The following is a 16,851-nucleotide window of genomic DNA, read 5'->3' on the forward strand; positions in this document are numbered from 1 at the left end:
AAAGTTCATGAACAGGTCACAACTTTTCTGTTGTAAGCTGTCAAGTTGAGTTTTGAATATGTTTTGGTGTTTTAACTTGTATTCCCCCCCTGAAAACTGAAGAAAACTATAAAATGTAGGGGTATGAACTCACCTTGAGTGATGACTTGAAGAGTGGAAGGTTGAAGTTAAGGAATATCAAGTCAAGAGCACTTGATGAACACGGGAAGACTTGAATGATCCTAAGAACGATTTTTGGTGTTAAGATATGAGTCAATGATCCAAGAGTGTTATGAAATTATAGAATAACACTTGAGTTTAGATGGAATACTTACCAAAAAGTGCAGTAGCAACTCAAGAACACTTGCACAAGGTGGTGGGAAGTAGAGAGAAAAAGAGGCTCTCTTGAAGGTTTGAGAAGTGTGTAAGTATTTGAAATGAGCAAGTAAATCAAGAAATCCTCCAGGGATTTCTTTATATAGAAGGTTGCTGGAGCAACTTGAGAGTTTGAAGTGATGTGTGCATTAGTTTGTGTGATGTGGATAAGGTGGTAAATGAGAGGATGACACATGGAAGGGCAAGTGGGCACACTTGACCCACTTGTGGGGTAAATATCCTCTTAATATAAAATAATGATTTTTAAATTAATAAATCCTTGAGAAATAAATAAAATATGAGTTCTGGGGTTTTAAAATGATAAAATATGGATTTGGGTGAAAATCCCACGTTAAAATCATGAAAAACGGGCTTAAAACGAAGTTGTGGTCGAAAACCGGGTGAAAAGGGGCGATCTGCGAGGCTTCTCGGATCAGGGGCCGAAGGTGCGAGGAGGAGGGACCGAAGGGTCTCGGTTTGGTCTGCTGAGCTTCGGTCCGAGAGGCTTCTGACAAGGTTCGCTTCTGACAGGAGGGTTCGGCTCCGAGAGGGTTCGGTCCTATTAGAAGGGTTCGGCCCTAAGAGGTTCGGTTCCTAAGAGGTTCGGTTCCTAAGAGGGGTTTCGGCCCTATTTAGCTGGTTTTCGATATAACTCGCCGTTTCGAGCGGTTTTTGGCCAAGTTAAGGGTCGGGATGACTATAAAAAGTTGAGAGAGATTTTGAGAGAGATTTGGGAGAGATTTCACATACTTGGAGAGATTTGGGAGAGATTTAACCTTAGCCATTGTTATCGTATAATCTCGTAATGCAAGGTTCGTGAACCCCGTTATGCTTCGTTAATGATCGTTTTAAGTCCCCAAAAGGGTCCTTAGTCGTGTTTTGATGCGTTTAACTCCCTTTTTAGGGTTTTTACATTGTTAACACATAGATTCTTCGAGACACTTGAATTTTTGACATACAAATGCACATTTTTATACATAGAATAACTTTTTAACATACAAGTACTAGTTAAGTTTGACCGGTTTGACTTGTTGACTTTGACTTGAATTTGGCGGTTGTCACATTTCGATAGACGTGCGTGTATTCTCTCCCAAATGTTAAAACAATAAAAGAGGGGCCGTAGAAACTCACATTCGATGCGTGATCTAGATGTTGGTTTGTTTTGGTGAAGCTATTTGTGAATAACCGTAAAGTAACCATTCTTGCGCTTTGAAACATTTCCGAATTTGTTTTGTAATATTTTAAACTAAAGGGGCTATTTTTATAATGATTTAAATCGAAAGGCTGATTTTAAATTTTGTAAAATAGGTGTAGGGTTGCTTTGGTTAAAATATACAATTAGAGGGTTGTTTTGGTCAAAATAATACAAACAATGACGATTTTAATTAGAGCTGACAAAAATCGATCCAACCCACTAACCCAACCCGAATTAGTAGGCTGAGTTGAGATTTTCAACATTTTTAGGATAAATGAGTCAACCCATCTAACCCATTTAATTAAATTGGTTGAGTTGGGTAAATGTTATCAACCCGTTTTCAACCCACCAACTCATTTAACTTAATATATATTTTAGTTAATAATTATTTAAATATTACCCTAATTTAAGTATACATTGTAAATTACAATGTTGTATTATTATTTATGTTTTAAAAACTACAATCCTAATTCCTATCTTTTTTCTTTGCACCGACAACACTAGTCAATATTCAAAATCATTTCGAAATTACATATCTTTAACGTTACTTGAACAATTTCTTTGTATTTGTGAATTGAGATTGTGCTTCTATTATATACTTTGAAAGTTTATTTAAGTTTGGAATAAACTTAAGTGGTATAATCTTCAGTTAATTTTTTTTTATTTTATTTTAAATGGGTTAACCCAGGTTTAACCCATTTATTTAATAGGTTGAGTTGGAATTACATAAACGGGTCAACCCGGTGACAACCTATTTATCTGAAAGGTTGGGTTAGATTTGAAATATCCACCCATTTAAATAAAATGGTTGGGTTGGATTGAAATCTTCAACCCAATTAATAAATGGGTTGAACCCGAACCCAACCCAGGTCGACCCATTGTCATCTCTAGTTTTAATCTTAAAATCAACAGAAGGGACTAATTTGGTTAAATAGCTCAAACAACGGGACAATTCGGTATGATCTTAAACTAATGGGGCTTGATTTGTAATAACTTGAATAAATGGGCTGATTTGTAACATTTAATACAAATAAGGGGGTTGTTTGGGTTAACTTGTTAAACACCATTGAAAGGGGTCATTGTCTTCCATCTGATCGGGCATAGAAAGGATCGAAAGAAGGCAGGAAGCTGCCATCGACCACAAAGGCGTCAAGACTAATCCGACGGATCTTGGTTGTCCTTCTCCCGTCCGACAGAGTTCCCAAAGGAGGCAGTGAGCAAAGTAGATCGATGCACACACATCAGGTGGAGGGGATCAAGCAGATCGTGAGGAGGGGAAAAGAGTTGGTCTTCGGCGGGCTCCACTTGGCCTCTTCGTCCTCATCTACGGAAGCAATCGAACCGAAAAAGGACATAACAGCGGCAGTCGACCGATGGAGAGCACCATTGGTGCTCGATCTACTGAAAAAAAAAGAATACGAAGGAGAACGAAACGACAGCTGGTCGGGGTTCAGTTAGTTCTCGGCAAACCAAAGGGAGAAAGAGTTGAAGTCGACAACTGGTGGTGGCGGTAACGGGCTGGAGATGGTAGCGAAGCAAGGTGGCAGTAGGCGTCTCCGGCGAGCCGTTCGTTGATCGTTCTTCGTGGTTGGCCATTTTCGGAACAAAGAAAAAGGGGAAGCAACAGATCGATGGGTGTTTGGGGGTGCTACATGACAACATAAGGGGAAGAAGGAGGGGCTGTAACGCCGACTTGGTCGTCGGATTCTAGAGAAAGGGTATTGAAACATCCCCAAAATATTGACAGAAAATTTCGTTTTATTTATAAAGGAAAAATCATTAATTACTTGTTTCAAAACCTATGCATTACAATCATAGTATAAATCCCAAAACAAAGTTAATGTGGAATATAAAGTGTGTGTGCCATGCAGTCAAACCAAACTTTTTCATTGAAAACCGAAATACCTGAAACATAAACTAAAAACCGTAAGCACGAAGCTTAGTGCGTTCCCCAAGATACTACATACCAAACATACAATAAACATATAGTGGGCCCCGCCTGGCTTCGGACCCCGTCCGACATTGGGCCCCACCCGACATTGGGCCCCGCGCGGCATCGAGCTGAGTTGGTAAAATGGGCCCCGCCCAACGTACAATAACATATATCAAATAAAAACAAACACATGCAATAATCATAGAGATACATAACATACAGATATCCATCAGGCCCCGCCCGACATCAGGGCTTATCCCGGAAGACATAAACACAACCACATGCAAGAGTTACAAAGACAACTAGCATACTAACAACATAATATAAACATGGGCCGACCTTGGTGCCTTTGACCTGCTAAACCTGGTAAGGAAACTCACCTCACACTGCCGACTCACACAGACGATCCCTGGCTACTGGCTGACAGATTTCCGAACTGTCAATCATCAAAATAACACCTAATTAACAATTGGGTTCCAATGCATAACCATAAATCCATATTTGGGGTAAAAAGACTATTTTACCCCTAACCTAGCTTGGTTCTAAACCAAGGCCCAAACTCACACTCTGGAGGCCCAAAAGCCAAAAAGGTCAACCAAGGCCCAATTATGGCCCAATTTTCCAAATTGGGCCCAAACCCCTTACATGGGCCTTATCCTAAAGCCCATCCAACTATCCTAGTCCATACACTTGTCCTTAGATGGCCTAACAAGGACCCAAACACCTAATCCCAAAAGATAGGCCCAACTCAAAGCCCAACAAGATTAGGGTTTTCACATAAAATGGCGATTAGGGTTAAGGAAAAATACTTAACCCATAAGGACTTAATCCATTAAGCCCATCATTCTACTAGGTCAATCATACAATAGGGTCGGGCATAATTCATAATTCCAATCCAATGGTCCAACACATGGGTCCCGGCAAGTCTCAAACAAAAGTTTCCAAGATTAGGTTTTCTAAACCCTAATTAGGGTTTCCAACCCAAACAAATGCCAATTAGTCTAATGGTTAAGTTTTAGGCTGATTAGGGTTTCACTAGGCCAGGCACCACCCACTGCCACCTCGGGCAGTGGTGATCGACAGTGGTTCACGGCGGCAGCCACCACCTCACGGTGGTGGTTGTTATGATTCTAGGCCAAAACAATGACAAAAGCACTCCAAGCATCAATCCAATCATGCACATAAACACACAGCCACCAGAGATGGTGGCTAGTGGCGGCAAAATGGTGGCAGCCACCACCTCACGGTGGTGGCGGTGGGTTTTCCAGCTAAAATATTGCACATACAACCACACGGACACAGAAAACAACATATACACTCGAACACACATACACTCGGCCACCTCCTAGGTGGCTGACGTCGCCGGAAATGGCGAGAACAGTGGCCAAAGGCCACCAGCGGCAGCAACGACGTACCTGACGCCGAACAAATAGAGAAGAAAGAAGGAGTGGAAAGGTGGGTGGCGATTAGCCTTACCGAGAGCTTCCTGGTCGCTCACTATGTAACACCCATAAAATTCAAGCCAAATTTAAACTTTTTAACACATTTTAAAACCATTAAGTTATTACAGGTTGTTTTCAAAATGGTTTAGACATCAGAGTATTCCCAGAATCAATCATGAAAATATGAGGAGGTGCACGATCACGCCTTCGCCTTCACGCAATCATCCGAAGTGCCTGAAACAAAATCAACAACTGTAAGCCCGAAGCTTAGTGAGTTTCCCCAAAATACCAACGCCATACAAACATAACCATATCATATAACCAATACAGAACAACATGTATAATGAGTCATCAGCCTGACTGGACCGCCTCACAGGCCTTCAGTCTATCTGGACTGCTCTTCGAGCCTTCAGTACGTCTGGACCGCCACGCAGGGCCTACAGCCTATCCGGACCGCTCGCCGGGTATGTTGGCCTACAACACAAAGCAGGACCGCCTCAACCCAACCCTCAATCAAACAAACATGTGCATATAAATATCATACGGTAGCTCATTTCATATAACATTCAAACCGATCTAACAGATCACCAATCATAGCAACATCCCAATAACCGGGATACAGACCTAACCGGTCACTAACATAGCATCATCCTATAACCAGGACAATCATGTGCACATAGACATCATATAACACTAGCATGCATATATATAACAGTCAAACCGATCTAACAGATCACAAAGCATAGCAACAATCCTATAACCAGGATATCGACCTAACAGATCACTAACATAGCATCATCTTATATACCAGGATACCGACCCAACCGGGTCACTAAAGCATAGCATATCACCATCCTAACTACCAGGATATAAATCAGTAAGCATAACATGCAATAATCCGAATACAATCCATAAAGGGCCGGCCTTGGTGCCTTAGACCCTGTTGATATAGTGAGGAGAACTCACCTGGCACTGCTGAAGTCCCGCAGGTACGCTCCAGCTGCTGATTGATAGATTCCTAAACTGTCAACATCAAACAATACCCACATAATAATTGGGTTCCAAGCTCAAAGTCCAACTCACATTCCAAAAGCACAAAAGTCAAGTAATGGGCCAAAGCCCAATATATGGCCCAATTTTCCAAATTGGGCTCAGACCTCTACACAGTCTTTCCTTAAGGCCCACCCAATTATTCCAATCCAATTTCCATGGCCCAAATATGGCCCATCAATAGCCCAATCGCCAAAGCCCAATAGGAAAGGCCCAAATCAAAGTCCGAGTGAGATTAGGGTTTTCACATGAAATGATGATTAGGGTTAAGTGTTTCTTACTTAACCCATTAAGGACTTAATCCATTAAGTCCATTATTGCCTTAAGTTAGTTTGTCAATGGTTATTATTTAATATTTCAAGTTATTAAATAATCTCGTGTGTGTCCCGATAAATTCTCAAAATTAGGGTCTTATGCCATTAGGGTTTTTTTCCAAACCCTAATTAAGGTTTTCCAACCCAATACTGGCCCATCAGTCCATTGGTTGGGCTTTTAGGTCACTTTGGGCCTTATTGGGCCCATTAGGGTTTCATTGGGCCCACTAGCGTTTCATTGGGCCCATTCTTGTCCAATCATCCCAAACGAGGTCCAAACGCAGTCAAAGCACACCGCCACCTGACACGGCGGCCGGTGGCGGAAGGAGGCGGCAACCACCACCTTATGGTGGTGGTTTGGAGTTTTCTAACTATTCCGATAAGTTACAAAGTTACACCTGATATTTGATACACACAACACACACTACATCACAAACACAGCCACCACCACGCGGCGGTTGGTGGTGGTAGAACAGCAAAAGCAGCAATAACCACCATGGTTGGCAGCCATGGTGGTCTTCCATGGTTTCCGGCCAAACAAAAAACCGATCACGAGAACACAGCAAGAGACCACACGCATCTTGGCCCGAAAAGAAACCCAACACCCACCTGTGGTGGGCGGCGACGACAACAGCAACACGGAATGGCGGCAACAACCCTAATAGCCACAATCGTGACTAATGGCGACAGCTAACGGCTGACGGCGGCGGTTATGCGTCGGAGACAGCGACATTGAGTCCCACAACAACCGGTTCAACCTCACGACTAATTGTCTCCGACGGCGGCTCACAGATTCAGTCTCACTGTGAGACTCTTCATCGATGGCGAATGAAGAAGGAGAAGAGAAGGCAGCGGCAGCAAGCTTCGTCGACGGCTGCTCAGCAATGGCGGCGACTCAGCGTCTTCGATGGCGACAATGGGCTGTCATGGTTTGCATCCTCAAGTTCGCCGGTGACCGGGGCAGTGAAAGCTCACGCTATGGCGGAAGGATGGTAGCAGCGAAATCATGAAGAAGATGGTGGCGGCTGGACATAATGAAGTAGGGTTAGGGTTTGCCGGTGATATTAGGCTTATATACCCGGACCCTTAAAATCTATCCCATAATTACAGAAGTGGCCCCTCCTCCCATATTCTTTTCAAATAAATTCCGAAATTTACACTTCAGCCCCCGACTCCATAAAATTCTTTCAATATAAGTCCAGAATTTACTCTTTAAACCCCAATCATTTAAGATCCTTTCAAATTAAGTCCAATATTATCCTTTAACCCCCGAAACTAACATGCTAATAATTATTAATTGATTTTGGACTATAAAAAAAATACCACAATAATAAAATTACTTTCCGGGACTCCTGCTTTATTATCTAATTACTCCATTAAAATCGGGATGTTACAACTCTCCCCCACTTAAATTTGATTTCGTCCTCGAAATCATTTCTTATCATTCCTTACACACCAAACAACTTGAACTACTTGGCTACAATCCTGAACATAACCCTAGCCTTTCCAAGGCAATCGTAACCAACCCTCGCAGGGCTCTAAAACCTGGAGATAAACGAATCCCTTATAATATGATCACATTTACTCAATCCGAAACCTGAATTCTCGAGATACCCAATAATTATTGTTGATCCCAGTCTACCTGAAGACCCAATTCATCAATACCGCCCTAAGCGCATAAACTGTCTGAACACTGATCTTCCTGAAGCAGTAAGCTGCCACACGACTACTTTCCAGAACCTACCGAGACCTCTCCGGTCTCAATTCATTCACCAATCATATGACAAACCGGGTTCCGGCCCGGTCGTGGAGTTAAAGGACTCCCACATAGTTGTTTCATTCGAATTCTGAACAAAATCCTTCTCTGGAACTAGTTGCCACTAGTTATCATGTCACTGAGGCCCTAATAGCCTTCTGATCCAACCGATCGGATCCATGCGTTGAATCCCGTCGTTACCAACCCATGACTGAAAGCGATTGCTACATGACCAATGGTAGCCTGACATCACACGCAACCTTAAGCAATCCATTGCTCCCTTGGTCTCATAACTGTAGTGGCGTTCCTACAGTCTTATCATTAGCTTAACTAGGTCTAATCCGGTTCCCAGAACCTGAACGACAAAACATTCTAATCCCAAGCCTTCTTAGAACTGATGAATACCCATTCAGATCTATTCCTGGTCCCCAACTGGAGTATTACCTGATCCAAGCAGATTAATCCTATGAGACATTCCGAACTGATGAGATCACCAAGATCCTCTGTACTCCATCCGATTTCTAATAACCTCTTCCGATCAATCCAAAAATACACCGGAGTTTCAGCCTACTCCAGCAACATGTTCAATAATTGGGAACAGTCCTACTGATTCATACAGCATAGCAGCATACTCAATACCCGCTCATAAATCTACAAACACATACAGAGTCTTCAGCATGACTGGACCGCCTCACTAGGCCTTCAGTCATCTGGACCACTCTAAACTATTGAACATCTCCTTGGACCACCCCTGGTGATCTTTCCCATACAGAGTGTTCTCACCCACTTAGGGTTCCGAACTCCTTATCTATTTCGTGGACTCTAACCCCGGCCTAACCCCAGGCCTCATGTCGATCGTCCATCCTCTCGGAAATCCGTGGTCTGTTCCCTGACCTGCGTGTCTACCGCATATGCTAATAACCCGCACACCTGTGCTGAATGTACTGCCGAGTCCTGGCAGGTATCAAAACCCTCAACCTATCAATCCAAAACCTTCAGAGTCGAGCACACCCTCGGCCGAATACTCAAACTGAACACAGTTCATGACTAGAACTCCAACCTGGTTTCCCGAATTCTGCTATCAATCACCAGGAAAACGTGATACACATGCTCAAGAGTTTTACCGAACTCCTAATTCACACAACCCACAAACCAAACAGCCACTTAGGTTGTCTTTCTTCATGACAATGATGCGAAACTTATCCTATTTCCAAAACCAATCCTGCCTCTATATCACAGGACAATTCTCCCCCACTTAGATTCGACTAAGTTTTCATAATACATGAAAATTGGAGAATTTCCAATCTTTCTCACTACCAACGATCGATCCAAATACAACCAACTCTTACCAATTAGTGCTCCATTACCAGCCAATCCCCAGTGATCACACACTTCTAATAACTAGCTGAACACTTTCTGAATCCCAGGGACACCAACAGTCCCCAATGCTCGAATGATCCCACTCCCAAGTCTTAAAGTCCAAAGATAGATACTCCAACTAATGTCTCAACAACGAGCTACTTCCCTTGGTGCTTTCCTCCGCCAATCAATAACGCTTACTAAAGCCACTGAATCCTGACAATGTTGAATAACCATCATGTGGGACCCTGTCCGCAGACCTCCCATATAATACCCTTCTTCCCAAGGTGCTCCAACAAATCTCCCGCTCTCGGCTCTAGAAATCATATCATTTAGGGCCTCGCAGCCTGACTCACTCAACAGCTCAATCATCCACAGCTGAAATGCAGTAGCTGAAACAACCTTTGCCCTGAACTAGGCTACAACCACTCCCAAGACATAGTCTATAATCCCGAAAGTGCAATAGATCGCACAATCAGTCCTTATCGTCCGATACAAGAGATCCAAGGCGAAATGGACCTCCAAAATACTTATGCCACCTCGACCCACCTGCGCTTACCCGCGCTAAACCACTATCGCCAATCCTGGCGACCAACTAACCCCAAGTTAGAATACAACCTGATCCTGGGGTCACAAGCCTACTTAATCCTTCGAGCTCGTAACTGAAAGGGAACAATCCTTGCCCCAGAAAACGACATTCCAATCCTATCAATAAACCATTTTTAATTCCAGTTGCATAACTCCAGCTGAACACAATCATTACTCCTTTCCGGAGTCCCCGCGACTCACATTCCGGCCTCGAGCAAAACCCTCGAGCCTCAAATCTATAAACTAAGGTGTTATCCTCTCCCGCTCTCCCACGGAAATATAACGAGTACAAATCGTCTTCCTGATCCCAGATAATTGTAGCCCTCTGCTCATCAGAATATGTCCCAGTAACAAGTCCCGGTACTGAAAAGCTCGACCAGCTCCTCCCCTGCCGTCGTTACAGCTGTTGAAGCTGTTGCGGCAGCCGTCTCAACAATGGTTACATAGCACTCATCAAGGTATTCAACCATGGCGGTCTTGATAGACCCAACATCTCCGGAATCTGACACCGGACAAATCTCGATCACCTCCTCCCGGATGATCTCACCGACACGATCCACTGACAATGCTGGCCTATCCTGGATGCCAGCTCCCGATCCTAACTCAAATCCGCTCTCAAGATGTCTCGTAACCACCATTCTGGTAACACACCAGAAAGGTCTCTGATAACCCATATAATGACAAAGAGCCAATTCCCAACCAAACCCTAGGGGTTGTGACTTCCTTGCTACGCGTATGGGTCCTGTGCTTTCAGTAGTACAGGCCCATACTACCTTCCACACCTACCCATATTTGTCTCAAGTATCATCACAACTCCCTAACAATATACATAAACATATCGAGCGCTCAATCCTCACTCCTAGAGGAATGCTAAATATCTCATAACTGGCCTCCCTGACTCACACAACCCACCCATCCATGAAACTTCCATCAACCCTGCAGCACTAGTGTATGCTAGCCATACATAACGCTGGACCCCATAGACTTTTGAATATTCGATCCTACCCTAAGCCCTAATCAATAAGAATAGAACATAAGGCCAAATCAAATATTCTCAGGCTATAAGATCTTAATTATATACAACCGTGATGCATACACAAGTAACTACAGTAATGATGTCAATCTCATATAAGGAAACCCTAGGCTAGCAGGCATCATGTAATCAGGCAATTCTATCATGCAATTCCTGAAGATCCCTAGCCTAGTACTAGCATGCTGTTCTAACATATCACATAATCAAATAACTGTATGGTATTTTGAGGTCTACTTACTGGCTCTGGCTGATTGTACACCCTGCATCCTCCTTTACTTATTTTAAAAACCATTTAGAAATTCATTTTAAAATCATTTCCTTGATTTGAGACTGGATTCACACGAGTGTTCCTCCAATTCACTCAAACCAAGGCTCTGATACCAACTTGTAACACCCATAAAATTCAAGCAAAATTTAAACTTTTTAACACATTTTAAAACCATTAAGTTATTACAGGTTGTTTTCAAAATAGTTTAGACATCAGAGTATTCCCAGAATCAATCATGAAAATATGAGGAGGTGCACGATCACGCCTTCGCCTTCCCGCAATCATCCGAAGTGCCTGAAACAAAATCAACAACTGTAAGCCCGAAGCTTAGTGAGTTTCCCCAAAATACCAACGCCATACAAACATAACCATATCATATAACCAATACAGAACAACATGCATAATGAGTCATCAGCCCGACTGGACCGCCTTACAGGCCTTCAGTCTATCTGGACTGCTCTTCGAGCCTTCGGCACGTCTGGACCGCCACGCAGGTGTTGGATATAGTGTCTAAGTCCATAACTATATTTGGTATGTACTTGACCCGACCCGGCATGGTCTATTTGGGTTGCACTTCACCTGAACAATTTATGGATAATCGTTTGAGAATAGTGTAAGTTATGATTTATTAATATATTATAAGTCCTAATATATTAATATAAAATCATATTATTTAATTAGTATTGATCTATAATTAATCTAGAATTAATTTAGAGATCAAAAGTATAACTAATTAAATATGGGCTCTTGTATTTATATAGTGTGGGCTAATGCTTATTTGGAATGGGCTAGGCTTGCATGGAAAGTCCATGGATACTCCATGGAGCTTTAACCCATGGATCTCATGGAAATGAAAAGACATGGGTATTAGGGTTTACATGGATGTAACCCTAATCCACCACACTATATAAAGGAGGCTTTGGTTCTTGAAATCACACGAGTTGTGGTGAGTAAAGTAAGAGGGCCGATTTCAAGAAGGTGATTACTATTCTCTCAAAATTCCAAGTTTGTGGTGATTTGTGATTTCCATTTGAGGCATCCACACTATTGGTGCTAGGCTCTAAAACTCCAAGCAATCAACTACAACTACAAGGTAAGTAATTCTACTAGCTTTATTTGATTCAAGTTCCCCATGTCATGCTAGATAGGATAACAACCTTGGAAAAATAATTATTTGCATGTATCATAGTCAAACATAGATCCAAGGTTTCTAGGGTTGCATGTACACCATAGGAGTGTTAGAATGTTGAAATCCCATCAGTGGTGTCAGAACACATACGTTACAAAAAAAATGAAGAGTCTTCATTTTTAATAATCATTAACTCATAAGTTATGAGAAATGAAAAGTTTTGAAAGTTTACAAAACTTGCCCTCAAGTTTTGGAACATGTAAAGTCATATTAAAAACTTTAGTTCCAACCCCTAGAATTTTAAAAGTTAAAATTCAACCCTTATACTTTATAATATTATAAGTTTAATAATATTTATATATGTATAAGATCAAGTCGTCTTACCGCTAGTACGCCTCATTCACGAAGCCGGTCTATAAGGGGGTATAAGGTTGTTGCCTATAAAATGGCAACTTAATGGGTGTCCACTCTCACCCACCGCTTCCTTGATCAGTGGAGGGTCGTTAGCCGAACGGGTAGGACAAGGACTTATAAATTCTCATTAAAAGTATAATGATAATACTAAAGTAACTAAACTTTATTGAATTCCCAATCTTAGTTATTTTAGGAAAATGTGAATAAGGTGCTAATCCATGAAATTACACTTTACACTTTGTTTAAGTCGTTAGTGGAGCGTGTGTGGTTAACCGGCACACTAACTTGAACTTAACAAGGTAGGTAAAGGGTGACTTAATGTTTATCATAGTATCGATGGAGCGTGTGTGGTTAACCGGCACATCGATTGAGGGGTAATACATTAAGGGTACCAAGTAATTTGCATGGTTACTTCACACCTTGTTTTGTGATCCTCGGCATCCCAGTCACAAAACTTGAAGGGCACACTCGAGATTGAAACATTCCATTGAAGAAAGTTCAATGAATCTCAAAGAATCTAGGAGTTTCTAAACCAATTAAAACCTAATTAAATATTTCGTTTTTCATGGTGGAAATTGGTGAATCGTCATTCACCTACCTTCAAATATCTTATAGCTTATATTACGGCATCCCTCTTCTAAGTTATAAAATATTGTGTTGGGTCCTAGCCTTAATATTACATTTGGGTGTTTTGTTAAGGACTATATCTATATCTAATCTAATCTATTCCCTCTTCTTTTCAGATGTATTCCAATAACAATGCTTCTGGCTCAAACCCTACTAGCTCCTTCTCTCTCATGAATCTTTGTGGGAGAGTCATCTTTGATGGGTCCAACTTTACAGATTGGATCAGAAACATCAGGATGGTCACTCGGTATGAGAACAAAGAATATGTTCTCGACAAGGAGCTGAAGGTACCCGAGCCAACTGCTACTCCTGAAGAGCTTGCTGAATATGAGGTACATGAAAGAGATGCTACAAAAGTGGCATGCATCATGATGGCCACCATGACAGCCGAGCTCCAAAAGTCCTATGAGGACTATTATCCTTTTGAGATGCACCAGGACTTGATGGACCGCTACCATCAAAGTGCTCGTCAAGAGCGATTTGAAATAATTTCTTCCATGATAACAACCCGAATGAAGGATGGTGAACCCATCACGGGCCACATGCAGAAAATGCAAAGGTATGTGGACCGTTTACTGAAGCTGAATGTGAACTTCCCTGAGGAGTTAGCAATAGACATCATTTTGCACTCCTTGCCATCGTGTTATGATCAATTCCGCATGACATATCACATGAACAAGGAAGAAGTCACCCTCAGCAAACTTTAAGGACTCTTGAAGACAGCCGAAAGTGGTCTAAAGGGTAAGTCGGTTGTTACTACTCCTACTTCTACTCCAAATGCGGCCAATGTCTTGGCAATCGGGCATGGCAAAGGGAAGAAGAGAAAGAACCCTTCTAAGGGTACCAAGGGTAAGACACTTGAAGGCTCCTCTTCAGGCAAAACCAAGAAAGGTTTTGTCACTCCTTCTGCTAACCCTAATGAGGCTGAATGCTTCTATTGCCATGAAAAGTCGCACTGGAAGCGAAACTGCCCAAAGTACCAGCAAGATTTGAAGGATGGGAAAGTAAAACCCAACCATGCAGGTATATACACTATATTGTCTAATAACTAACCTCATTCTAAGTCTTGGGTCCTTGATACAGGTTGTGGTATTCACATATGTTGTGATTTGCAGGGACTAAAAAGAAGTGAGAATATGGAGGAGGGAAAGATAAACTTGATCATGGGAAACAGGAAAGCTTCACCTGTCACCAAGATAGGAGTTTATTCCTTAGTGCTAAATAGTGGGTTTATACAATGCATGAAAGGAAAATACAAGGTTTTACCTTTTATTTTGATAATAATAATGGTAGTATTGATGCTTTCTTTAATAATGTTCTTTATTTTAAAGCATTACCTTGTGATGGCGTGTATGAAACTGTATCTGTTGTAGATAATCTAGGAAATAACGTATTGTGTATTAACTCTTCCACTAGCTTAGATAAAGCATCCTTATGGCATTGTCGTCTTGGACATGTAAGCAAGAAACGCATAGGCCAACTCCAAAAGGATAGAGTCTTGGAGTCATTTGACCTAAAGTCAGATAATAGTTGTGAATCTTGTTTGCTTGGTAAAATGACAAAGTCACCTTTTACTGGCACTTGTGCTAGGGGTGAAGGTTTGTTGGACCTCATACACACGGATGTGTGTGGACCCTTCAGAACCGCCACAAGAGATGCTAATCGGTTCTATGTGACTTTTACTGATGATTTTAGTAGATATAGATATGTCTACCTAATCAAGCATAAGTCAGAAACCTTTGAGAAATTCAAAGAGTTTAAGCAAGAAGTGGAGAATCAGTTGGGCAGGAACATTAAGATGCTTCGATCCGATCGTGGTGGTGAGTATCTTAGTACTGAGTTCCTTGACTATCTTAAGGAATGTGGGATTGTCTCACAATTGACACCTCCTAGGACACCACAGTTGAATGATGTAGCTGAGAGGCGCAATCGGACCTTGTTGGACATGGTTCGTTCCATGATGAGTCGAGCTTCGCTACCAATCTCATTTTGGGGGTATGCCTTAGAGACTGCCGCCCATATCCTTAATCTAGTCCCTACAAAGAAGGTTGCCAAAACACCTCACGAGGTGTGGACTGGAAAAGTTCCCAATCTAGACCACATCAAGATTTGGGGTTGCGAGGCTTTCGTGAGACGCGAGACTCACGATAAGCTCGAACCCCGAAGCGAAAGGTGTATTTTCATCGGCTACCCACAGAAATCCTTTGGTTACATCTTCTACAGACCCAGTGATAATGTGGTCTTTGTAGCAAGAAGAGGATTCTTTCGAGAGAGAGAATTCATGAGCCAAGGAGACAGTGGGAGGCAAATTGACCTTGAGGAAATTCAAGATTCAAGTGGTGAAGGAACCTCAAACCCTAGCCCTCAACCTGAGGAGGAAACTCTTGTTGAGCCGACTGAAGAATCTATACCTCTGAGGCGTTCCACTAGAGTTAGGAATGCACCTGAGCATTATTATGGTTTTCATATTACTGCAGAAGGTGAGACACTTATCAGTGATAACACACTGGTAAATCTGGATGAGCCTAACAGCTACACGGAAACCATGGCAGGCCCTGAGGCTGCTAAATGGAAAGAGGCTATGGATAGCAATATACAGTCCATGTATGACAATCAAGTTTGGAACTTGGTTGACAATGTACCTGATCGTAAGATAGTTGGGTGCAAATGGATCTTCAAGAAGAAGACCGACATGGATGGTAATGTACACACTTATAAGGCACGACTGGTTGCAAAGGGTTATTCTCAAACTCCGGGAGTTGATTTTGATGAGACCTTTTCACCAGTGGCCAAGATTAAGTCTATTAGGGTTCTGTTAGCCATTGCTGCATTTCATGATTATGAAATATGGCAAATGGATGTCAAAACCGCTTTCCTTAATGGAAAATTGGCTGAAGATGTTTACATGGTTCAGCCAGAGGGTTTTGTCAGTACAAAGTACCCCAGTAGAGTGTGTAAGCTCGAGAAATCCATTTATGGATTAAAACAGGCACCTCGCAGATGGAATCTTTGCTCTGATGAGAAAGTCAAAGAATTTGGCTTTTCAAGGAGTGAAGATGAATCTTGTGTCTATATCAAGGCTAGTGGGAGTATAGTCAGCTTTTTGGTACTGTATGTGGATGACATACTACTCATAGGAAATGACATCTCAACCCTGCAGGAAGTAAAGTCCTGGCTTGGGAATTGTTTCGCTATAAAGGACCTTGGAGAAGCTGTCTATATCCTAGGGATAAGGATTTTAAGAAACAGGAGTAAAAGACTAATTGGACTTAGTCAAAGCACCTATGTGGACAAAGTGTTGAAAAGGTTCAACATGCATAAATCCAAGAAAGGAGAGTTACTCATCCAGAGTAACGCCAGATTGAGTAAGACACAAAGCCCTAGTACTG

Source organism: Lactuca virosa, chromosome 4 (assembly GCF_052849685.1).
Source record: "Lactuca virosa cultivar CGN04683 chromosome 4, Lactuca_virosa_CGN04683_v6, whole genome shotgun sequence".
NCBI classification, from domain to species: Eukaryota; Viridiplantae; Streptophyta; class Magnoliopsida; order Asterales; family Asteraceae; genus Lactuca; species Lactuca virosa.